General features: G+C 53.0%; 1 protein-coding gene across 1 annotated transcript in view; it reads left to right on the plus strand.

Annotated features, from left to right (window-relative positions):
- The first annotated feature begins 9,328 nt into the window (after window positions 1–9,328).
- Window positions 9,329–24,301, plus strand: part of Tpst2 (tyrosylprotein sulfotransferase 2) — a 28,179-nt gene continuing 13,206 nt past the window's right edge. Inside the window, exon 1 of the mRNA XM_048342739.1 lies at window positions 9,329–9,380. The gene's annotated coding sequence lies outside the window, so the exon portion shown is untranslated. The remainder of the gene's footprint in view (window positions 9,381–24,301) is intronic.

The raw sequence follows: 24,301 nt of genomic DNA on the forward strand, positions 1-24,301 counted from the left end.
GTCATGAACCCCTTCACTGTCACTTTTGTTTAAATTAAGAGATATATGTCACCATCCCCCAGTAGCCAGAGCCTTATCTGGTCAGTACCTAATCTCCCTGGTACTAACTCAACATATGTAAAATTTGCAGTTTCTGCCTTAAAAAACTCCACTTAACTTTGCCCCCAGGCTTCCTCCACACTAGATACAATAAAGGCCCTTCAAATTTCTCTGTGTAACATGCTCCTGTTTCCACTCCTCTGGGCAGAACACCATCCTGGGCTTGTTTGCTTATGCCAAATAACACCTGGTCTAGTAGGGACTTAATAATTTTATTGGTGTGGATTTACTAGGTTGTGCTTCAGTGTATTGATTTATGAATCAAACTTCACAACTGTCCAGGAAGTGGAAATTCAGCATCATGGGCCACAGGCAGGAAGAAATTCTAGGAGCAGATCAAACACGATTTCAAGCTGGCCCAGATACCCAGTTCTTAGTTGCTGCTAGCATTAAGGCGCTGAGTGTGTTACGAGGCTGCTCACCGTGTGGGTGACTGGGAGGTGCCAGGGCACTCCCTCCAGACCAGCTTCTCCTCCAGGCCCTGACTTCCTTCATGGAGGAACATAGAAAAGAGCATTGCTTTTGTGTAGCCCATTCAGGTTCTAGGTCTACCAGGCATTACTGACTCACCAGCGACAATTAACATTGATATTAACCATTAATGAGTTGCCTGGCTGAAGGGTGTGGCTAAAGAGGTCTGTCTCCACTGGAGAAGAAAGTATTTTCCAGCTCATTGTGTGTGTGTGTGTGTGTGTGTGTTGGTAATGCGACTAAAACTCAGGGCCTTTAGCTCTTTGGGTCCACCCTGCCCTTCCCCCCACCCCCCAAGAACTACTGCTCTACTCCTTGAGCCATTCCTCTACTTTGGGTTCACTGGAAATAAAAAGTCTCTCAGTTTTGTTTGCTCAGGCTGGCCTCAAACCAAGATCCTCAAATCTCAGCCTCCTGAGTAGCTAGGATTACAGAGGTGAGCCACTTGCAGCTAGCCTGTCATTCATTCATTATTTAAAGTGTGTGTTCATTGCCCAAAGGTTTTTCCGAGGTGGTGTTTTACACCTGCATGCACACACAGTTGTTTGGTCTGATCCACCCCTCGCTTTCTCTCCTTTTCCCCATTCTGCCACTTCCTATTAGCCCACAGCTTTTAGGGAGTTTTGTTTATCATTCATCAGTGTAACATACTTCAGTATTGTTCACACTCTAACATTCTCTTTTCCTTTCCTTTGCCACTAATTCCCTCAAATAGTCCCACAATTACATTCTCCATATGTGTGTGTATATATATATAAAATATATGTATATTATATATAGAGATATGAAGCTGGCTTGAAGAACTAGGACAGGATTCCAGGCAGAGGCAACAGCAGGTGCTCTGACACATTGTGTGGGGGCTTTGTACAGATGATAAAAAATGATGTCAATTATCTTCAAGAGATTTCACTGCCATCTGTCAGAAATTATTGGTATAGATCTGTGATGTCTACCACCTCCACGTGACAGCCTTGTGCAGTGCCCACTTTGGACGCTCTGCTCGGCAGGGCTGCCGTACCATGAGTGATGGGCACGGAGGTTCAGAGAGCATGAGGTGACCCAAGAGAAGGTTATGGGGGTGGGAGCTGCTGCGTGGTGGGTTGGGTGTGCACAGGAGTGGGGGTTGGAAAGCCAGTAGTGGGAGAGAAAGCCACAAGAGAAAGCTGGGGCCTCTAGACACCCCACTCTGGTTTTTCCCACCTTCCAAGCTGAGGCGCCATCTTGTTTGGTCTCTCGGATGCTTCCATCCTGCTGCTTCTTCCCACCCCATGCTCCCTCCACTGCCTCTTCTTCCCACCCTGTGCTCCTCCCACTGCCTCTTCTTCTCACCCCATGCTCCCCTCCACTGCTCTCCACTCTGCCAGCATCTCAGATTAGAAGACAGGGTTGTCTGAGGTCTGGGTGAATCAAGAGATCAGAGAGAGAGGGGGAGGGGGGACAGACAGACAGACAGACAGACAGACAGAGTCAGTCTTTCTGTTCTTTCCTGGGACTGACCCTATACAGATTCTGTCTCATCTTAATCTTCTCTTCTGCACAATGACCTCTCTTATGCTTGCCTGTCCCCACAGGCAAGCATGTGTGTGTGTGTGTGTGTGTGTGTGTGTGTGTGTGTGTGTGTGTGTGTGTGTGCCAGTACTAGGACTTGAACTCAGTCTGGGCACTTACTGTCCCTGAACTTTTTTTGCTCAAGACTGGAGCCCCTTGAGTCATAACTCCACTTCTGGCTTCTGATGGAGTCTCCCAGACTTTTCAGCCTAGGCAAGCCAGGGACTGTGATTCTCCAGGTATCAGCCTCCTTTAGCTAGGATGAGCCACCAGCTAGAGTTTGTATTTTATACTTACTGAAAGAACCACCTCAGACTTATTTAGTTGTAATGTGTTCCTCTTCCCATGAGTCAATCTGAGTCTTAAAAAGAGAAAATGTAGCAGCTGCATGCTGGTAATCCCAACTACTCAGGAAGCAGAGGTAGATGGATTGCTTTCCAAGCCTTCATCTAGCAACAGCAAGAAACTTGATAAAAAAAAAAAACAAAGACAAACTAAAACAAAAAAACTAAAAGCAAAAGGTCTAGTGGCCTGGCTCAAGCGGTAGAGTGCCTCTCTAGCAAGCACAACACCCTGAAGCTCATTCACCAGTGCTACTAAAATAAATAAATAAATAAAAGAAAATATACTATATATTGACCAATTAGCTGAATCCTAAAACTTATTGTGGTGACAATTCTGGGTCTTCTAGAACTCTTCAACTTTAAGAAAGCTGCATTTTCTCACAGGTGCTAAGTATAAAAACAAACAAACAAAACAATGGAGCAAATTAGCTCTGTTGAAATAGAGGGTAGACACCTGCCAAGACAAGCAAACACCAGACAGAAATAACAAAGTCACTGTGTTTTTCTTAAGTTGTTTTGCAAACAAATATATGAACATATGAAACATGGTGTAATAAAAACAGAACACATACAAATTATAAGTAAAAATAAACAATAAAGATTAAAAGAACCAGGCCCTGGAGCTCTGCTATGTGGGAGCTGGGGTAGGAGGAAGGTGGCCTGAGGGCCCAGTCAGGAAAACATGTGGGACCCTATCTGAAAAATAACTAAACAAAAGGAGGCTACAGGCAGGGCTCAAATGGTAGAGCAGCAGCTGCTGCTGGAGGCTAGCTGGAGGCTCTGAATTTAAATCCCAGTACAGCAGGAAGGAAAGAAGGGAGGGAGGGAGGGAGGAATGGAGGGAGGAAGGGGAGAGAAAGGGGGAAAAAGAACTTTAAACTTAAACATCAGTCTCATTTTTTATTTAAAAACTGAAACTTCCAATTTCAATTTCATTGGGTGCTAAAAACTTTAAAAAAAAATCTTAGCTGAGTGCTGGTGGCTCACACCTGTAATCCTAGCTACTCAGGAGGCTGAGGATTGTGGTTCAAAGGCAGCCTAGGCAGAAAAGTCCCCGTGAGACTCTTATCTCCAACTAACCACTCAAAAACTGGAAGGGGTGCCGTGACTCAAGTGGTAGAGTGCTAGCCTTGAGCACAAACAGGCTCAGGGGCAGTGCCCAGGCCCTGAGTTCAAGCCCCACAACCAACCAACATAAGTATCTTGGGAGCCAGTTGCCAGGGGCCACGCCTGTCACCCTAACTACTCAAGAAGCTGAGATCTATTGTTCAGTGGTAGCACAGGCATAAAAGTCTGTATGACTCCATCTGTAAAACCAGCAAAAAAAAGCTGGCACCAGTGGCTCAGGCCTATAATCCTAACTGATGATGGCGGTTCAAAGCCAGCCTGGACAGAAAATGCTGTGAGACTCTTCAATTAACCACCGGAAAGCCATAAGTGGCACTATGGCTCAAAGTGGTAGAGTACTAGCCTTGAGCTGAAGAGCTCAGGGACAGTGCCCAGGTCCAGAGTTCAAGCCCTACAACTAACAACAACAACAAGAAGAACCCCAGCAAAAAGCAGGGCTGGAGGTACAGTTGTGGTAGAATATCCGTTGAACAAGCATGCCAAGTAAATGCAAAGCTCTGAGTTCAAACACCAGTACCAGCAGAAGGTAGGGAAAAAATGGTGTTGGGGATGATATTGTAGCAAAGAGCAGAACTAGCTAAGTTACCCTTCTCCCCCTTTCTCCTCTATGGCAGTTTTGGCTCTATGAGATTTTTCTGCAGACAGTGGCACACAATTCCAAGACAGAGCCAGCTGGGGATTTGTTGTGTTTCAACCACTAGATCTCATATCCTGTGGACAAAGTGTCTTAGTTGTAGAATATCACCTGCTAGTGCTCTTTCCGCAAGGTTGGCAGTGTATGTGTGGGGGTGCGGTGAGCAAGGGGGTCACTCTGAAGGTCATTAGAGGCACTGACCATTTTCAGACCAGTACCCGACAGGGACAGACACACAGCAATTGAGTTTAGGGGATAAGATCTGGTCCCCGAGTCTCCTGGGCATCTCAAGGAAAACTATGTTGTCATGGTAACCAGCGACTCCTTCAGATCTCCAGGATCAAAGAGCACTCTGGAGCAAGCCAGAGTACCCATGGAGAAAACCGGAGACAGGAACCCTGGGTCCTGCCCACTGTCACATCACCTCCTGCGCCAGGCGCTGGGAACACAAAGGACCTGAGTTTGTGTCCCAGGGCTGGCCGTCAAATCAAATTACCAGATGGAGCTTCTGTGCCCTCATCTGTACCACACAAGTGATGCTGAAATCTCAGAGGGTTGTCAGAGGGAGGAAATGATCAGCCTGCACAGGGGTGTGGAGTCCAGAAAACATCTGAATAAGGTCTCCTTATTAGTGTGTGTGTGTGTGTGTGTGTGTGTGTGTATGTGTGTGTGTGTGTACTGGGACCCAAACTCAGGGCTTTCAATGCTTTTGCTTAGCTTTTTTGCTCAAGGCTGGTGCTCTACCACTTGAGCCATATTTCCACTTCTGGCTTTTTTGCTGGTTAATTGGAGATAAGAATCTCTTAAATGTATTTGCCATGGCCAGCTTCAAACTTGGATCACCAGATCCCAGCCTCCTGAGTAGCCAAGGATCTTAGTTGTTGCTGTTCTGTGGTGGTCCTGGAGTTTGAATCAGGCTCTTATGCTTGCTAAGCAGATGCTCTCACACTGGATCCCTTCCTCCAGCCCCAGATCCTTTTGGACGTCAGAGGTGGAAGGAGTTTCAGGATCAATGTGTTTTATGTTACATTAACTTCGTGCTTTCAGCAAATATTGATTAATGACCTCCTGAGTGCCAGGCTCTGTGTAGATGCCGGGCAGGGGAGGGAGGGTGGAGATAAAGCCCAGGGGCTCCAGGCTGGGGCTTCCCAGGCTGGGAATCCAGGGAACGGAGCTCACTCTCAGGCCTTCAAAGTCACATCTTTTTCCTGAGTCCAGTTCTCCAGGATGCAGTGAGGACAATCAGGCTTCTCCCCGCCCCAACCCCCCGAGACCACAGCGACATTGAGTTGTTCAGTGGTTTGCTGAGCTCAGGGACTGGGAGGGAGAAGGCCCAAGCAAAAACCCTGCAGCTGCCATCTGCCAATTCCAAGAACCCGTCCTCTAGGCCCTTGTCCCTCCTCCCCCATTCTCTGTCTTAACTTCCTCTGGATTACTCCCATTGACTTCCAACCCCACTTCCTGGTAGCTCCTCCACACAGCAACCTCCCTCTGCTGAGAATCTGCCCTGAGTTTTTATTGCTGCAACACACACTCAGCTCTGACTCCCTCCCACAGCCCCTGAGCCTGGCAGCATCAGCCCTGCAGATCCTTCTGATCTCTTCACCTCATCCTCTCCACTCTGTGCTTCAAGTTCTTATGCTCAGCTCCTTTCTGCTGGGCCAGTGCCCCTGATGCTCCTGGTGACTAGAGTCACCCCCACCCCTCTTGGAGCACCAGCAACCCAGCTTTCACACTCCCCGGACCAGGCTAATCCCTTGCTTCTGAGTGGCTAGTTAAGCACCCATTGTATCCCGAAAGCTTGCTGGAGGGTCCAAGTTCTGCCCTCCTCCACACCTGAATGCAAGCATCTATACTTCCTGTTAGCTACTGAAATCCTAGCATTGCCAAGCAGAGGACTCAGCAAATTCAGTTGTTCCCATGTCATTAAAACACAGCCCCCCCCCCCTTCCTGCCTCTCTCATTCTTTGATCTCCATTTCTTCACCCACACTGACATTATAAAACACCAGGCTCATGCTTATAATCCTAGTTACTCAAGAGGTTGACATCTACCCAGGCATCTATGGCTCACATCTGTAATCCTAGCTACTCAGGAGGCTGAGTTCTGAGGATCGCATTTCAAAGCCTGTCTGGACAGGAAAGTCCATGAGACTCTTATCTCCAATTAACTTCCAACTGCCCACCAGAAAACCAGAAGTGGTGCTGTGGCTCAAAGTGGTACAGCATTAGCCTTGAGCTGAATAGCTAAGGGACAGCACTCAGGCCCAGAGTTCAAGCCCCATGATGGACAAAAAAAAATAAGAGTCTGATATCTGATGACTGAGATCCAAAACTAGTAGGGCCAGGAAAGTCTGTGAGATTCTTATCTCCAATTAACCACCAAAAAGCCAGAGTGGAGATGTGTTTCAAGTGGTAGAGCACCCAGCCTTGAGCAAAAAATGGTAAGGGACAGTGCCCAGACTCCAATGCCAACACACACACACACACACACACACACACACACACACACTTTAATAACTTTAAACACTAGCTCAAGCTTGCATGTCCATTTGATCTGTAACATGAAAACTCTAATATATACTTCATAAATGCTACATAAAACTGTTTTATTCTTAATAACCAGCTTCACAGAGGGAGTGGAATTTATTTAGTCAGTCCACAGGTCCACAGGGCAGCCAGCCATGTCTATGGGATGAAGGAAGGAAAGAAGGAAGGAAGGAAGGGGAAGGAAGGAACAAATGAAGGAAGAGAGAAATGAAAGTAGAAGGAGGGAGGAAGGGAGGGAGGGACGAGTTATGAGCATATGGCTGACATGGACAGATTACCTAATATCTATGTGTCTTTGATTCACAGGGTACGTGCAAAGCTTGCTGCAGTCATTATAATTAGTACACTCATTTTCAACAGATTATATATAGTGTGTATACATATAAAAGAAGATTAAAGAGAACACAGGTAAAGAGAGAGAAGTAAGCCCAGCTTTCTCTCTCCCCAGCCTTCTCTCAGGTATTCAAGGTACAACACAGGCACAAATCTACTATTTTCTCCTCTGCACAGGAAGAAGCAGAGGGACAGGTAGGGACTCTGCGTGAGAATGAGCTTAAGTTTGCCATCCTGGAGTTGATTTCATCCATATACATCGAAGTTTTTTTTTTTTTTTTGGCCAGTCCTGGGCCTTGGACTCAGGGCCTGAGCACTGTCCCTGGCTTCTTCCAGCTCAAGGCTAGCACTCCGCCACTTGAGCCACAGTGCCGCTTCTGGCCGTTTTCTGTATATGTGGTGCTGGGGAATCGAACCTAGGGTATATTCCCAGCCCTACATCGAAGATTTTAGTGGTATAGAAAAACACATCTGAGCCCTTCCTTCTTTTCCTTTGTTTTATACAGTGCCACAAGTGTGCTCTAATTTTGTTTCTTTTTCCTCTCTTTGTCCCTTTCTTTGTGTGTTGGTCCTGGGACTTGAATTCAAGGCCTGCACACTGTCCCTGAGCTTTTTGTGCTCAAGGCTAGTACTTTATTATTTGAGCCACACCTCCACTTCCAGCTTGTTAGTGGTTAATTGAGATAAAAGTCTCACTGACTTTCCTACTAGAGTCTTTTTTTTCTTTTTTCTTTTTTTTTTTTTTTTGCCAGTCCTGGAGCTTGATCTCAGTGCCCGAGCACTGTCCCTGACTTTTTTTTTTGCTCAAGGCTAGCACTCTGCCACTTGAGCCACAGCACCACTTCTGGCCATTTTCTGTATATGTGGTGCTGGGGAATTGAACCCAGGGCTTCATATATACGAGGCAAGCACTCTTGCTGCCACTAGGCCATATCCCCCAGCCCCTGCTTGAGTCTTTTTTGAACTGTGATCCTCTTGAGTAGTTGGTACTACAGTCAGGAGTCACCAGCACTAGGCTTTCTTTTCTCTCTCTCTCTCTCTCTTTTCCTTCTATTAGCTTTAGGGATCTTTAGTAATAAACTAAATAACCCCTAAATTTGTTCCCATTTTTTCCTTAAGAAATAAATGGAATAAAACAACAAAAGTAAGTTGTCATATTTTGACAGAATGAAAAGCAAATTTTTATGCAAACATGTTGAATAAACATATGGTTAGAGCAACTCCAACGTTCTCACAATACCTTCTCCTGATATTTGTGAATATTCAGTATGATTTGATCCTGCCTAGTTACTGGAGTTTCATATTCTTCTTTTTTCTTTTGGTTTGTGTCTGAAACTGCTATACAGCTAGATTTGATTACTCTGCACTTTCCTTCATGGATAAACATCTTAAAAATTTTGCTGTTATTATAACAGTGATGTACAGAGAGGTTACAGTGACATAGTCAGGTAATGAGTACATTTATTTTCGAGAATGTCACCCCTTCCCTCACTCTATCCCGTTTTCCCCTTCCATCCCCACCCACAAGTTGTATAGTTCATGTTCCACATGGTGTTCAGCAAGCGCCCCCGCCGCACGCGTGCACCCTCGGACCCACGCCGGCGAGCGCCCCGCCGCACCGCGTGCACCCTCGGACCCACGCCGGCGAGCGCCCCGCCGCACCGCGTGCACCCTCGGACCCACGCCGGCGAGCGCCCCGCCGCACCGCGTGCACCCTCGGACCCACGCCGGCGAGCGCCCCGCCGCACGCGTGCACCCTCGGACCCACGCCGGCGAGCGCCCCGCCGCACGCGTGCACCCTCGGACCCACATCTTTCGTAAGGAAACGGCAGATCGGTCCTGATGACTGGTTGTTCTTTTTTCTTATTAGCTAGTATTAGTTACACGGGGGAGGGGTGACATCCCCACACGTGTTGGCCGTGTGTTCCGATCCACCCCGCTCTCTCCGCTCATTTTCCGCTTACACAGTATATTCTTGGACTTTCCTCGCACTCCACAGCTTAGGGATCGCGAGGAGGCGAGGAAGCCAGGTGGCGGTAGCCGGCTCTGGGTACCCAGCAGCCCAGGGTGGTGGGCGTGGTCCTGGGAGCCCTGACGTCAACGCAGGGCCTCCCCCGCCAGGCACCGCCCAGAGAAGGGCGTGTCCCCACCAGACCACGCCCCCTTCCCGTGGCGTCATGGCGCGCCCCGCCCCGCGCGGCGCCTCCCTCCCGGCTGGCGGCTGGCGAGCGGGGAATCGCTGTGGCGCGGGCCGCGGCATCGCGCCTGGATTCGGTAGGTGATGCGGGGCCGCGCGGGGCCTGGGCGGTGGTGGCGGCGATGGCGGCGGCGGCGGGGCGCTGGGCGCGGGCCGGTCCGCCTCGGGGTTCGGGCTCCTCAGCGTCCCCCGTGCGGCCCCTGGCCCTGCGCGTTGCCCCGGACACACACCGCTGGAGCTGGGCGCGAGCGGAGCGGGCGGCGCGGGTTGAGGCTCCGCATCCTCCGGTGCCTGCCGCTTCCCGCCTGGGGAGCGGCCGACCCCGGGCCCCGGCTCCCCCGTTTCCCGTTTCGCGCGCCCGGGGCCTGCTCACACGCGGGTCGCCCGGTGTCACCGCCCGCTGAGGCCCCTGGTTTTGCCCGGCGGCCGCCAGGCGCGGGGAAGTTAACTTGGGGCGCCGGGTGGAAATCGCCGGCCACGGAGCCCGGCGGGGGAGGAGGAGGGGCAGAGGACACCCCACTTCCCGTCCGGCGACCCCCCCAGGAGGGAGCTGTGTGGCGGGGCGGGGTGGAGGGGGGAACCGGCCCAGGCATTAACCATGTGGACAGGGGTCAGGGTCTGGCCTTCTCTCTGGAAGGCCCGGCCTCTGTGGAGCCAGGAAGGGTGCAGACTTTTTTGTGCACTCCTAACAGGGCACTTGTCATCCCTGCCTCTTTTACCAGGGGAAGAGGGGAAGCTGATGCTGTGTGTGTGTGTGTGTGTGTGTGTGTGTGTGTGTGTGTGTGTGTGATATCTACCTGTGGTCCTAGGATTTGCAAAGCAAGCAGCAGGCTGAGCTAAAAAGTTCATCCCCCGGCCTCCTGATTTCGTGTCCTGTGGAAGATTTTGGATAAGAGGGTTGGCACACTCCTACTCAAACTTCTGCAACCTTCGATGGTCCTGAAAAGACACCATAGTCCCCCTGGCTGTGCCCAGGCAGGGTAGACTGCTTCCTAGTTGAATAACATCCCCTTCTCCAGGAAGTATAAGAAACCTTCCCTTTCTTACATACTTCTTGCTCCTTACCTGCATGGCGGGTGCTGGTACTCTGTGTTGGGCCAGAGTCTGGGTTTGATAGGCCTGAGTGTTCCCTGCTGGGGTAATAGGAGTGCAGCTTAGATGAGCCTCTCCCCTCCCCTCCCATTAGTTTCTGTGACTATAGAATTGGGTTTGTGGCTTTGTCCTAAAGAAGTTATGCAGTCTTTCTGAGCTTATATCTCTTCTGAATCCCAATTCTATATGTATATAAGTGTCTTTGTTTCACCTTATTTCTAAAAAGTCTTGCTTACATTTTTTATATCCGTTTTGCTGGGGTAAAATCCACATACGGTACAATTCATCTGGTACCTTTTTAAATTTTCTTTTGGCTTCTTTTATGCTTGTATTGGGGCGTGAACTCAGGGCCTTGCACTCTTACTCAACTTTTTCCGCTCATGGCCGGAGCTCTACCACTTGGGCCATGCCTCCAGTTCTAGCATTTTTACTCACTACTTGGAAATGGTGTTTCATGGGCTTTTCTGCTTGGGCTGGTTCTGAACTGTGGTCCTCCAGATCTTAGCCTCCTCAGTCACACTAGGATGACAAGCATGAGCTGAAGGCCCCCAGGATGAACATGAGTGGCTTTGATGTGTTAGTTGTGAATGCTCAGTTCTCAATAAATTGAGTAACACGTTAGGGGAATGGTGGGCCTTCATGTCCCCAGGGATGTCTCTTTGTTCTGGTGTATGTCATGAAGGGGAACAGAGCTCAAGCCTGGCATGTGCTTTGTCTAGTTATTTGTGCACACAGTATGTACCTAGTACCTGGCAATATGGTACTGGGAGATGAGGGGATAGGAGGTAGGAAGCCAAGGCCATGGGGCCCCTCCATAGCAAATGCCCACGGAGGCCAGGGACCCGCTGCCTCACCCCATGTTTCCTAGTCTACAGCCCCAGGTCTGTCCCCTGGGTCCAGGATCAATCCTGAGCCTCTTTATCTCCCATGTAGACCCTCCTGCTCACACTCAAGTGACTTCCCCTGGTGGCATGAAGTGGGTTGTGGGAGTGGGAGGGCCACCCCATTTGTGTCATACCCAGGACTGAGATGAGCTGTCCTGAGTTCCAAATGCTCTTGACCCACAAACACCCCCCCCCCAGATGTCCTCTTGGACATCACCCCTACTCTTGGAATCCCCAGCTAATCAGGGGAGGTTGCACAGGAGAGCCCCAGTCAGCTGCTGTTTTTACAGAGGAAAGTTCCTGAAGCCAGTCAGGTCCTGGAGATCAGACCTGTAGTCAGTCAACTGGTTTGGGAACTTACCCTTGTATATATGTGCACCTTCCAGGCCCCCAGGGAACCGCCTGGGGCCACCTGAGCTGCTGTTGTTTGAGATATGCTGAGCCAGTGCCTTCTAGGCATGGTATTGGGCTCTGTGCTTTTACACATGTCGCCTGCTTACCCATCCTTGTGCTTTGAAAATCCTGCATTCCTGTCCATCAGGACAGCGACAGGATGATGGGGACATAGCAAGGGAGGCTTGGGGTAGCTGTGGTCCTCAGATCTCAGCCTCTTGCGTAGAGATAATTATAGGCATGAGCCCCCCAGTGCCTTTTTAGAAGTGGCTTTGATTTACCCTGTGGCATGGTGGAGACTGCCCTGGGTAGCCACAGCCTCTGCCCACCTGTCACCTGTGCCTGATGTCAAAGGCCTCCTGTTGCCCACAGACACACTTGTTCACCGGGGGTCACAGCAGATGAAGCTGGGGTACCAGCCCCTCCCCTGCCCTTCTCAGGTCTCCCCACCCCCAGCTGTGGCCTGTGAAGGGTTTGTGGGAATGAGTCATTCCAGAGAGATGGGCCAAGCCCCAGAAATTGCAGGGGAGGCCCCAAGGATGGTGCCCGCAGGCCCTGGGGAGTGTCTGGCCTGGGAGGTACTGCCTCGAGTTCCCTGTGCTCAGATGGCCACCGCCTGCCTGTCTGCTGGCTGAATTCTTGCATCCACCAGACTTCTGACCCAGGCTGTTGCTGTAGCCGGAAAAGCAGGCAGGTGGCCAGAATCAGGCTGGGTGGTGGCATGCTCTCAGCCTGCACGAGAGGCAGGTCTGGACCCTGGGGCTGTCGCTGTTTTCCTCTGCTCTGGGTATAGAATAGAGGCACCAGCTGGCCGGCATGGCACCCTAGGCTGTGGGTGGGAAGGGGTAGTGGTAAAGTACGGAACTTGGTCCTGGGAGAAAGCCCAGCCCTGGTGTGAGATGAACTCTCTGACATGGTCAGCATAGCCCTTGGGGGCCTCCACTCCCGCAGCTGCCAGACGGGAAAATCACAGTTAATGTTGTCCAGGGCTGGCTGCCCGCCAGGACCTGGTGGAGTCATATCCTGCACCTGAACACAGTGCATTCTCCCAGCAGTCCTATGATAGAGGGGCTAGTGGCCAGCAATTGTCAGAGACTGGATCTGAGCCCCAAGCCTGGCCTCTGAGACCAACTCAGTTGCTCATCCTAAGGCCTCACACATAAAGCCACCCAGCATTGCTAGTGGTTATAAATCCTCGATCATGCTCACGCCTTCTGCCTGTTTGTTCACACTACCTCATGGGTGGATAGACAAGCAGGATTCTCCCTGCCCCTCTCCTCCCCCCACTCTCCTCTACTGAGCAGTGGATAAGAGCTTGAGGGGACTGAGTCTCAACTCTCACTCCAGATTGCTGTGTGACCCTTGGCAGAGTGCTTCCCTCTCTGAACCTCAGTTTCCCTCCCTGCTCACATAGATGAGTTTAGACTGCACTGTGGTGATAGTTTAGCTCGCAGGCTGTGTGGCTTCTCTGTGGTTTTATTCTTTTTTTTCTTTTTTTGGCTAGTCCTGGGCCTTGGACTCAGGGCCTGAGCACTGTCCCTGGCTTCTTTTTGCTCAAGGCTAGCACTCTGCCACTTGAGCCACAGCGCCACTTCTGGCCATTTTCTGTATATGTGGTGCTGGGGAATCGAACCCAGGGCTTCATGTATACGAGGCAAGCGCTCTTGCCACTAGGCTATATCCCCAGCCCCTCTCTGTGGTTTTAATTGAGCCAATGTTCCAACATTTCTAGAGAAAAAATTCCAATTTCTCACTTTTCTTGGAAACTTAGGAGCTTGGGCCAAACAGAGCAGCCTGAAGCTGCCCTAAGAGGTGTCCTTCCTCACCACCACGGTGCCTGGCACTGCCCATGGTCACCTGAGGGACCTAACTGTCTTCTGCCCCCCCCTCCCCCATGCCCTGGACCTGCTGATGTCACCTGAACAGCAGTTCTTTTACTTTTAAGGCTTTTTTTTTTTTGGTGCCAGTCCTGGGACTTGAACTCAGGGCCTGGTACTCTCCCTGGCTTCTTTTGCACAAGGCTAGCACTCTACTTCTTGAGCCACAGTGCCACTTCTGGATTTTTCTGTGCAATTTGGTGCTGAGGAATCCATCCCAGGGCTTCATGCATGTTAAGCCAGCACTCTACTGCTAAGCCACATTCCCAGCCTTGGCTTTAAAACAAACAAAGAAACAAAAAAACCTACTGATTTTGATATTTTCTAAAGCTGCTCAGCCAGGCAAGGGGTATAGAACCTAAGGAGCATCAGGTCCAGAGTTCTGGAGTGACTTGCTGGTTGAGGCATGATACAAGAAGGAAAAGGGGGTATTCCCGTCTATCACCTATGAGGTCAACCCGGGAAATTGGGTCCCAAGGCCTCTCAGCACATTGAATGCATGCACACTGGGGGGTCTTGTTACAGGGCAGGCTGTGGCCTACATGTTTGGAAGTGGCCCATGGTTGTGTTTCCAACCCCCTCCTGCAAGAGACCTCAAGCCTGCTGGTCTAAAGACCACTTTTGAAACAGTCAGGGCCTAGATTGGCAGTCGACATGTGACCCATGGGTCAAGTCTAGCCTACCTCTTGTTCTGACAAAATTATGGGAACACGGCCATGCTCAATGGTGGCCAGCAGTAGCATCACTGAGTACAGTAGTACCCTCCACCAACTCATGGCTTGCTGTATCTGCATTGTATTGGGTCCCTGCTGGTCAGTCATGTAGCCCCTGTCTTGCAGGTGGGTTGAAGTGCCAGTGCTTGTGTTGATGTGGCTCTCATTGTCCTTAATAATGTGCAAAGCACACAAACAATATGACAGCGTGTTGCTGTAACTGTTTAATCACTAGTTACTGAAGACCAGATTTACCATTACGTAGAGAATAAGGTACATGAGGATTCTGGACTGTCTTTGGTTTCGGGGATCATCCAAGGTCTGGGGACATAGCCCCTCCCCTGTGGGTAAGGGGGTGGTACCTGGCTACAGTAAAGACCAGGGCCCCACAAAGCTGAAGATACTTCTGATCTGGCCTTCTATGGAAACCCCACCACTCCTGCAATAATCATTGCTTGGGGTCTTGCGAGTCAGAGTATTGTGGTGTGGTATTTTCTGTGGTTAGAAAGCTGTAACACCTGCAGGGAATATTGGGGCTCATCCTAGAGCCCTCACTCTGGCTGTGGCCAGCTCTGTCGTGGGGAGGGCTGTTGTGTCACGGAGGTGGCTCTGGTCAGCGACCCCAGACCCCAGCATCGTGAGTCCCAGCTGAGCTGGGGCCTGTGTTCACATGGGGCAGGAGCCTGTGAGAGAGCCACAGGGGCTCTGTTTGGTTTTCATCCCCTTTCCCATTAAGTGGGTAAATCATGCTTGGCTTGGGGAGGGGGGAGGGTGGATGCTGGGGCCTTGCTGCCAGGAGTCAGGGTTGTCTTGGACACAGAAGCTCCCCGGGGAGGACAGCACCTTGGAGGGTACAGGATGGCCCTGAGCTGGCAGTGGTCAGGCAAAGCTTCCTGGAGGAGGAAGCAGGAGTCGGGGAGGAGTTAGCTGGGCTGGGGAGGACCTGAAGGAAGGCGTGGAGGTGGGAGATGCTGTTTGGCCTGGTGGGGTTGGGGTTCATGGTTGTGGTTGGTTGGGCCGGTGGCAGGGAAGAGTGTTCAAATTGGAGGCCTGTTTGTGGATGAAGCCACTGAAGAGCACTGCTGCAGGTGCTGGGCAGAGGATATGGCTTTGCCTGGAGATCACAGAATGCCCAGATTCTGTCCCCATTCCTGGGGGCCTCCCCCAGCAGGCACTCTTCTCTCCACGCTCCCCTGTGTCCTGGAAGCCCACTCCTGTGGTGTGGCTTTCATCCCAACTCAGACTTTTTTTTTTTTAACAAGGGTGCATTGTACCGCAGCCATAGACTCGGGCCTCCTTTGAAAATAGACTTCAGATGCACTGAATGTGCTTAACAAAAAAATGAGCAAGCCAAGGGGTTCTGGGTGTAGCCAGGGTCAGGCCCACTGTCCCCCATGGGTATGCATTGGGGAGCCCCTGGGACAGGCCTCCCCTAGACTCCTGGAGCCTGGCTGGGGGAGGCCTCGTTCCTTGAGGCTCAGGCTTTGAAGCTGAGGACACATGTCTGACCCCCAGGCCTGACAGGAGTTCATGTTTGGGCTCTTTCCCCTCCCCCATCACCTCTGTACCCTCGGTGCCCATTTATATCTCTCATCCTGCAACCCTGGTGACCTCTGTCTGTCCCCTGCTTCTCCCCAAGTCTGTCCCCTCCTGTCTGTTTCCATCTGCTGGCTCTCTCCAGATCTCTTCAACTCTCTGTCCCCTGTCTGCCTCTCCCTGCCCCCTCCCCAGCTGTTTCTCAGTTCTGTCTCTCTGTCTCTCTCCACCTCTGTCTGTCCCTCCCCCCCCCATTGCACTTCCCCTTCTTGCCTCATGGCTGTACACACACACACTCACACACACACACACCTTCCTCACAGGAAACTCCACTGGTCACATCCTGCCATGGAGCCCAGGCCTCTGCTGGGCACCTGGCAGTATGGCCAAGGGTGAAGCAGCTCCTCTCAGACGCTGTGGGGTTCCTCCCCCGAGGGTCAAGGCTGTGGGAGGAACAGGAAGCTGGGTGGTGGCAGGAAGTGGGAGCTGCCATGGCTCTGAATAGGCTTGGGGCACCCAGTAGACTGCCAGCTGGAACCCTGGCATAGAGTGGCACCATGGCATCACAAGCACATACCAGACCATCAGTGCCTGTCTGCTGCAGGGTTCTGGGCGAAACTGAGGCTAATCAGCCCAGCTCTTCTGCCAGAGTGTTGGCATGGCATATGCAGTGTCCTGCCCATGGGTGGATGTGAAGACCGAGTCTGGGATGGCGTAGTCCAGGAGCTGGAGCTGCACCAAGGATGGTCAGCTGGGGGGGGGGGTCGGGGAGGACAAGGAGGTGGCCTCAGGATGTGCTGCGAAGCCTGTCGGGAGATGGAGACTCCCCCTAGAGGCTGGGCTTATCCCCGTGGGATGAGCAGGGAAGCTGGGCAGCTGTTCTGACACTCACTGCCTCTAGCACTTCTAGGTGAGGATGTGAGCCGGGTACAGGGAGGAGATGTCTGATCTTATGTCAGCAGGGTGGGGCCAGCCACTTGGCACAGCTGGAACCTCAGTTTACCCTGCTTATGGGGGGAGGGGAAGCTTGTATTCCAGGTAGATTCTGCTCAGAATGGACAGCAGCCTACAAGACTGCTGCCACCCTCACCCTGTCCTGGAGCTCCCAGCAGGGCTGGGCCTCTGGGTTCATCTGTGGAATGGAATGGGAGCCTCTCCAGGGCCATCTTGGATGAGTGGTGAGCTGTGGGCCTTGGATAAGCTCCTTGCAAAGGGTAGGGAAACACTGGCCTCTCCTGGCTATCCTGACTCTCAGTCTGCACCTTCCTGCTTGCTGGCTGGCTCTGCTTTTGTAGTGTACATTTTCGCTGTCTAGCCTCTGCCCTAGCCGTTCCTCTATGCTGCCTCCAGCACCTGCTAACACCACTGCCACCCTTAGACCAGCTCTGATTCTGCCTTCCCTGCTGCACTTGCACCTGTCACATCACTGGCTCCTCTCTCCTTCCCGGATCCCAGATCACAGGTGTGTGTGGTCCCCTCTACCCACTTTTCTGTTTGCACTCAGGCAGGCCTCAGCCACCTGAAAAGACTCACCTGGGACCCAGGTGTTCCCGGTTGTCCCTAGGGCCTTGCTGGCACAAAGGGCTCAGGATGGTACCAAATAGTCCTGCCATGATGCGTGTCAGGCAGATGTTAGGGATGGCTCCCCAGGAGCAGGGGTAGTCCTGTGAGACCCCGGTGAGAGCTGGGCTGCTGTATCCTGTGGCCCAGGGAAGATCTTACCTACTGTGGTATGGCCTTGGGTTGCTTTGTGCCTGCATCAGAAAAGGACACCAGCACCACGAACATTAGCAGGGTTTTGTCATGGCCCGTGGGCTCTCATTTATGCAGCAACTATTGAGCACCTCCTATGTGCGATCTCATTTATGCAGCAAATACTGCTGGCTCTGGGGGTACCAGGGCACTAGCAGTGAGCACAGCTTCTCTCTTCCTTAAGGTTGAGCTCCTGTGGCAGAGTGGGGCTCCGTGAGGCAGGGCCAGGCACACAGGGAGGGCTCAGACCTCAGGCCTTGCTGTCCTAGGTAGTCCTCTACACTACCAGGAGAGGGGGGCATGTGGGAGAGCCACTGACAGAATAATGTCCTCAGTGGGCTTGGGTAGGAGGGGCACGCCTCTGCTGTCCCCTCCAGCCCAGGGTGGTGGCCATTTCCTGGTGTGGGGGCTGGGCAGGAAGTTATGCATACAGGGTGAGGCCTAGTTGGAGTCCCCATTGTGGAGGATGTGGGTGACAGATGAGGTCTGTTTCTTGCTGCTGACTTTGTCCTGTCTGCTCCTGGGGAACCTGTCCTCTTAGGACAGGACCAGGGAAGACTCGTGGATGTGGGCCACCTCCAGACGTTGCTTCATCTTAGCTGGCCCACCATGAGAGCGGACCTAGTGCCATTGGGATCGTGGCACTCTGGAGGCAGATGCATGATGTCCTCTCTAGGCCTTGGCCTCCTCCAGCAGACCTCCTCTCCCGTGGCAGTGAACACACAGCCACCTTGTAATTAATTCTCAGCAATGAGAATGTTGTTGCAGGTGAGGAAACTGAGGCTCAGAGTTACCACGGACTCCCCTGATGACATCTGGGCTTGAGGCAAATGTGCAGGGCTGCTCAGAGGCACTGGCTGCTTAGAGGCACAGGTCCAGACTCCTAGGCCGCCTCCCCCTGGAGCTTTCTGAGGTCCCTACCAGTTTACACTTCCTGTTCTGAGAGCCCACCCTTCCTGCTTCCTGGAGCAACACCATCTTTCTAAGAGGGAGGCAGAGCCACAGGCTATGTGTGGGACCAGTGGTCCTCAGAACGGGGGCCTCTCTCCAGGCCCCTCCCAGCCTGCAGTAATACATAGGCCCAGATATCACTGGACCAAACCTAACATCTCTCAGATGCTGTAAAGACCTTAAAGTGGAGGCCATCTTGCTAAAGGCCATACCCACAGCCTGTGTTGACCCTTGCTTGCTTTGTTCTAGGTCGTCCCTTCCCCTCCCCCCTCTTCCTCCTCTTTCCTGGCGGAGAATTTCCACAACCAAGAATTGATGGCGGGCAGGAAAGGGAAGTTAGGCAAAGGCTTTCTAAGCAAAAACTACAAGGTAACCTTGCAGCTTTCTGTGAACACACTCTCCAGGTGGCTTTCGGTATGGAAACATCAGTCCACCCTGGGAGGAAGTGAGAGTTCTCAGATCGGACTGAGTCTGAATCAGGCAGGAAGCCTGATGGTGGCTCACACCCCTAATCCTAGCTACTCAGGAGACTGAGATCTGAGGATTCTAGCTCGTTATCTCCAGTGAACAACCAGAAAGTGGGAGGTAGGGTGTGGCTCAAGTGGTAGAGCTCACTGGCTGTGAGCACAAAAGCCCAGGGTTACTGCCCAGGCCCTGAGTTCAAGACCTAGAACTGGCACACCACACAACTAGGCAGGATAAACAAGCCAAGGTCTTCAAGAGCCTACCCTGTGCCTGTCAGGCTGTAAGTAGAAGTGCTCTAACTCAAATAACAAGGTAGAAAGCAAGGCAAGTTTTGGCTTGGGTAAAAGCAAGTCCAAAGGCCTTGAGGCACTGCCCCCTTGAGGTGTGGCAGTACTGGGGGCTGCGCTGCATGCTGTCTTTTAGTTGGCCAGGTGTTGTTCTGTGGTAGTGTCCTTCCCAGGCACGCTCACACCCAGAAAAGCTCCGGCCTCACCCACTGCCTGCTTAGCCTTCTCACCTGGGAGAGAACCCTTCCCCAGTCGTTCCTGAAAATCCCTGGAGTCTAGAGCTTTATCCGTGAACTTTGGAGCCTCTCACCAGATAGGCCTCCGGGGGTGGGATTAGCTGCATTCTGGATACAAGGACTTATCTGAAAAGAGAGACAGATCTGTGTTCTGGACAGCCTCTAGCTTGGTGACAGGTGGGCCCTCGTGGGGAAGGCAGCGGCAGGATCCCCCCTGGAGGGCAAGTGGGGTGAGGAGCTGGGGAGAGACTTCCAGGCTCCCATGGTGCTGTTTGGCTAGAGAGGTTGAGTAATTTTGCCTAAGGTGACACAGCCCTCAGATTTCCAGCTCTGGTCTGTTTTCCTGCAGGATCTGCTCTCTCGCTCTCTCTGAGGGAATTTAGGAGCCAGTGGAGGTGGCCCCAGGAAATAAAGCGAGAGGGAACACCCCAGGGCACAGTGGGCTGCCTGCAAGTCAAGAAATGCTAAAAACTAATATTTAAAATAAAGCCAAGGGCTGGGAATGTGGCTCAGTGGTAGAGTGCTTGCCTAGCATGCACGAAGCCCTGGGTTCAATTCTTCACCATCACATACACAGAAAGAGCCAAAAGTGGCGCTGTGGCTCAATAGAGTACTAGCCTTGAGCAAAAAGAAGCCAGGGACAGTGCCCAGGCCCTGAGTTCAAGCCCAGTACTGGCAATAGTAATAATAATAATAATAATAATAATAATAATAATAATAAAAAATAAGGCCACACAGCTCCTCTGCCTGGAGGCTCACTGTCAAGTGTGGGAAAGGGAGGTCAAAGAGCAGATGGTCTGAGAGTACAGGAGGGGAGCCCAGGGGCTGGCTGTGACACAGGCAGGAGGTTAACCTCTTCAGGGTGTTCACCAAAGCTTTCCTGAAAAGCTTATGCTCACATTGCGGGGGTAACTAGTAGGCCAAGGTAAGTCCAGGGAGAGAGTGTGTTACTAGTACTAGGTAGACAGACAGCTTCTGTAGAACTCACCAGTACCTCCAGGGTAGAGATGGCTTCAGGCATGGCTTCCTCCATAGGTCTAACAACTATATTTCAATCTCCCTTGCCTTGCTTCTGTCTTCCAGGGCTGGCTTTATTCTCAGGCAGTTGAGTAGGTGCTAGCTAGCAGTGCCTGCCCACCCCCCCATTCCTTGCCCTGTGCCCTGGCTTTGCTCCTCTGAGGAGGCTGCAAAAATTCCATCCTGCTTTCAGTGACCTATATGGGCTCAGGTATCTACACTGAGGCCTGAGGTGGAAAGCTGTGATTGGCTGGGTCTGAGCTTTGTGTCCATACTGAGTTCAAAGTGGACAGAGAAGGGGGACAGGGGAATGAAGTGTGTGTGTTGCCATTGGGGCTGGAGCCTCTGAAGTCTGGTGAGAGTGGCCCGTGGCATGAGGAGAGTTGAGAGAGGGTAGTGGCTTGGCAGTGGAGCTCAGTGAGGTAGGGGCCACCCTGGACAGTGTGTGTGTGGGGGGGGGGGTCCCTGGGTTGGGGTCTTCTGGCCAGGGAGCTTCTTGGGTGCCTGGTTCAGCATGGTGAGGGGTACTGCCTGGGGGCTGAGACTCCGAGGGGCAAGTTGGTCTTTAATGGGGGGTCAGTAAGGGCTGGCAGCATTGGTGGCCCCAGGAAGGAGAGGTGCAGGGGAGGCCTGCTGAGCCCTGTGCCTTGCCCTGGGGTGGTGGTGAATATAGGGTGGCATTCGATGCCAACCTGTACACTGGAGATGGGGCTCAACAACTCCTTCTGAGTTCAAATCCTGACACTGCCCCAAACAACAAACACAATGATAAGGAAGTGCCAAGGAGACATGGCCTGGGGCTGGGGCTGGTGGGCGGGCTCATGGTTCAGTGGCAAGGAGAAGGGAGGTGAGAGGAGGCAGGGCAGAAGAGCAGCAGGTGAGGCAGGTGGAGGCTGGAGCCAGGCACACAGGCCGGGAGGACACGCTAGTCTGGGTGTTTGAGGATAGCGAGGTCTGGGTGGCCTCAGGTGACAGGAGCAGGGTGGAAGGGGACACTGGGAGGCTCTGGAAGGCTCAGAGCAGATGTGGATTGTGGCTAGACTTGGTCTTCAGGTGGTCATGGGAGGGAAGATGGAGATGGGCCTGGCTCAGCTGGCCAGTTCAGCATCCTGCAGCTGGAGTCACGGGTGGCAGGGACCAGGGTGGGCCATGGGCACCCAAAGCCTCCAAAGGCCCCTGGGTGCAGGGCTGCAGTCCAGCAGTGGAGAATCTGGCCCTGGTTTAAAGGCCAAGTCCCATCTGCAGCTGGCTTGACTGGTGTGGTGGGGAGAGCAGAGACAAAGCTGCCCTGGAGGTTTTTGGCAGGAGCATAGACAGATCTGGAGCCGGCGGCTGGTGGGGGGGAGCAGGGTGCACCATAGGCGGGGCCCATGCGGCAGAGGGACCTATCTTTGTCCCCACACAGGATACTCCGCTCCAGTACCTGGGCCAGGCGGCTGGACATTCTGTCCCCTGATGTGGGAAAATGAGAGGAGGCCAGCCAGCTTCGGGTGCTGGCCACGGCCACAGGTCCACCGGATGAGTCTGGGGGGCGCCTGTGCCAGGAGCTGGGTTGTGGGGCGGCATCAGAGGCCAAGGCTTTGTCCCCCTGCCTCATGACCCACGGGGACCTGACCAAAGGGGGCTGGTGTTCCTCGGTGGCAGCTGGGGATGGGGGGGGGGAGCTGGAGATAGTGCCCTCACTTAGGCATCAGTCCCCCTCCTCCTCACAAAGTGTGCCTAGTGGGTTTTCTGAATACAGGTGTCGGTGTATGATTGGAACCCTGTTCCCCAGAGGGGCTTGGCCCTCTTCCCCCCCACCCCCACCAGGGACTCCCCATATGGGGAAGCACCCCTTCCTCTTGTGCTGGCATGGGTGTATCCTGCTAGGCTCCTCCCCATGGCTCCATTGGTAGCCAGCATCGGGCAGTTTTGCAGTGGGTTCTGCAGTTGGCAGAGCCCACAGGCACCCCATGTGCCCTGGTGCACGCTTGGGCTGGGCTTGTGGGGCCAGCTTCCTGGTCAGGCGTACCCACCACCGCAGAGCAGGGAAGGGCTGCCGCATCCTGCCCTTGCCAGCACCCGCTCTTGTCTTGTTTTAGCTCTGGGTTTGCAGATAAGTGTTGCGATTTGGGGTGGATAATGAATAATGAACTTTTACAAAATATCTCTTTAAAATAACCCGTTTGACTGTTGTGATGCCTGCCCTGTGCATATTGATTTCACAGAGTTCTTCATATTTTCTGAACATACCTGACTTGTTTGAGGTAAATTGCAAATATCTTTGTTTCCTCAAAGTTGTTCATTTGTAGGTAAGCCCTCAGTTTCTCTCTCAAGCGTGGCAGGTGTTCCCCACCATCTGGCACATAACCGGAATGGTGACCCCATTTTTCTTGGATGAGGAAGCCAAGAACTAATATGGAAACTGGCCCAGTGGGGCCTCTCAGCCAAAGTCACTTTTCCTCCCTCAGGACAAGTCTATCAATCCCTCTTAATTTCATGCTGTAATACCAACCTGAAGCCAGGCATGGAGAATACAGCGTGGTTCCTCCCCTTGAAGAGAGGGGCTCAGTGGGGACCAGTGCAGGAGGCTGAGGGAGCCCAGGGCAGGTGCTCCTCAGCCTGAGCATGTCCATGCTTCCGGCACTAAGTGGTACCTGGGAGATGGTCCCCTCTTTCCTGGGGGCAACCAGTGCTCCTCCTGGGTGGCCTTCACACCCCACTGCACACTCGGCACTGCCTGGGAACGTGGGCTCCCTGAGTGGGTGGAGACAGGATGCATAGGACATCCACCTCAGAACATGGGAGGCCCTGACTATGGGAAGGGAAAGGTGGGGCTTGCACAGAGGGCTAGCCGTGGTCCTGCAGCCCCAGTCTGAGGGAGGCCAGGCTGGGGGCGTTGCTGTCTGGGGACTGCCCTGCCCCTTGGTCCTCACTGGTCTCCTCAGCAGCAGGTGGTAGAGGCTGTTTTTCCAGGGGAGGAAACTGAGGCTAATGCCCAGCTGGCTAGAGCAGAGCTAGTCCCCCCTCCCCCCTCCCGTCCCGAGCCTCCACCGCCCACACATTGCCCGGTGGCATCTGTCCACCCATGGTGGGGCGGGCTTGCCCTGTGCCCTGCCTAGGCCCATCCTGCATGAGTGCACATAAGTGGGCATAGAGCCCGGCTGATAGCACTTGGATGCCAGCCCACTGGGCCTGTCCCTCCCTCCGGAACTCTCTTTCCCTCGTGGGACAAACTGTCCATCCCCTCCTCTCCAAGCACCTGGGACCTGCAGAGCGGCTAAGCAGGCAGGGGACACGGCAGATGCCTGTGTAGTGGCCACAGCCTGCAAGCCGGAGCCAGGAGGGACCCGGCATCTCCTCCAGCCTCAGTCTCCACCTCTGGAACATGGGAGGGGCCACCAGCTTGTTCAGGATGGCAGTGTTCGGCCGTGCCAAGTAGGTGCAAGAGGGAACTGTGGGTGGGCAGCAGGCAGAGGCACCCCCTGGGATGGTCAGGTGGGACCTCACCTCTTGTGGGTCCCTGGCCAGGTCCCCAGGACTGTGACCCGGCATGAGGGACATGTTCCCCTGTGATGAGTATGTGTGTCCTTGAGCTGGAGAGGAGAGGGCCGCAGGTACCCATGAGGCGGCCCTGGCTTCCTGGTCTGTGTGGATGTAGCACTGGCAGCTGGTGGGAGCTGCCTCCATTGTCTGCCCTGGGTGCCTGAGCCCTCTGGGCAGGGTGGCTTTGCTCCACCTGTCCTCTGGAGATGGACAGGGCTGATGTGGACAAGACGGGGTGAGTGTCAGCAAACTGTGGAGAATCCAGGGCCT

Source organism: Perognathus longimembris, chromosome 3 (genome assembly GCF_023159225.1).
Source record: "Perognathus longimembris pacificus isolate PPM17 chromosome 3, ASM2315922v1, whole genome shotgun sequence".
Classification (NCBI taxonomy): Eukaryota; Metazoa; Chordata; class Mammalia; order Rodentia; family Heteromyidae; genus Perognathus; species Perognathus longimembris.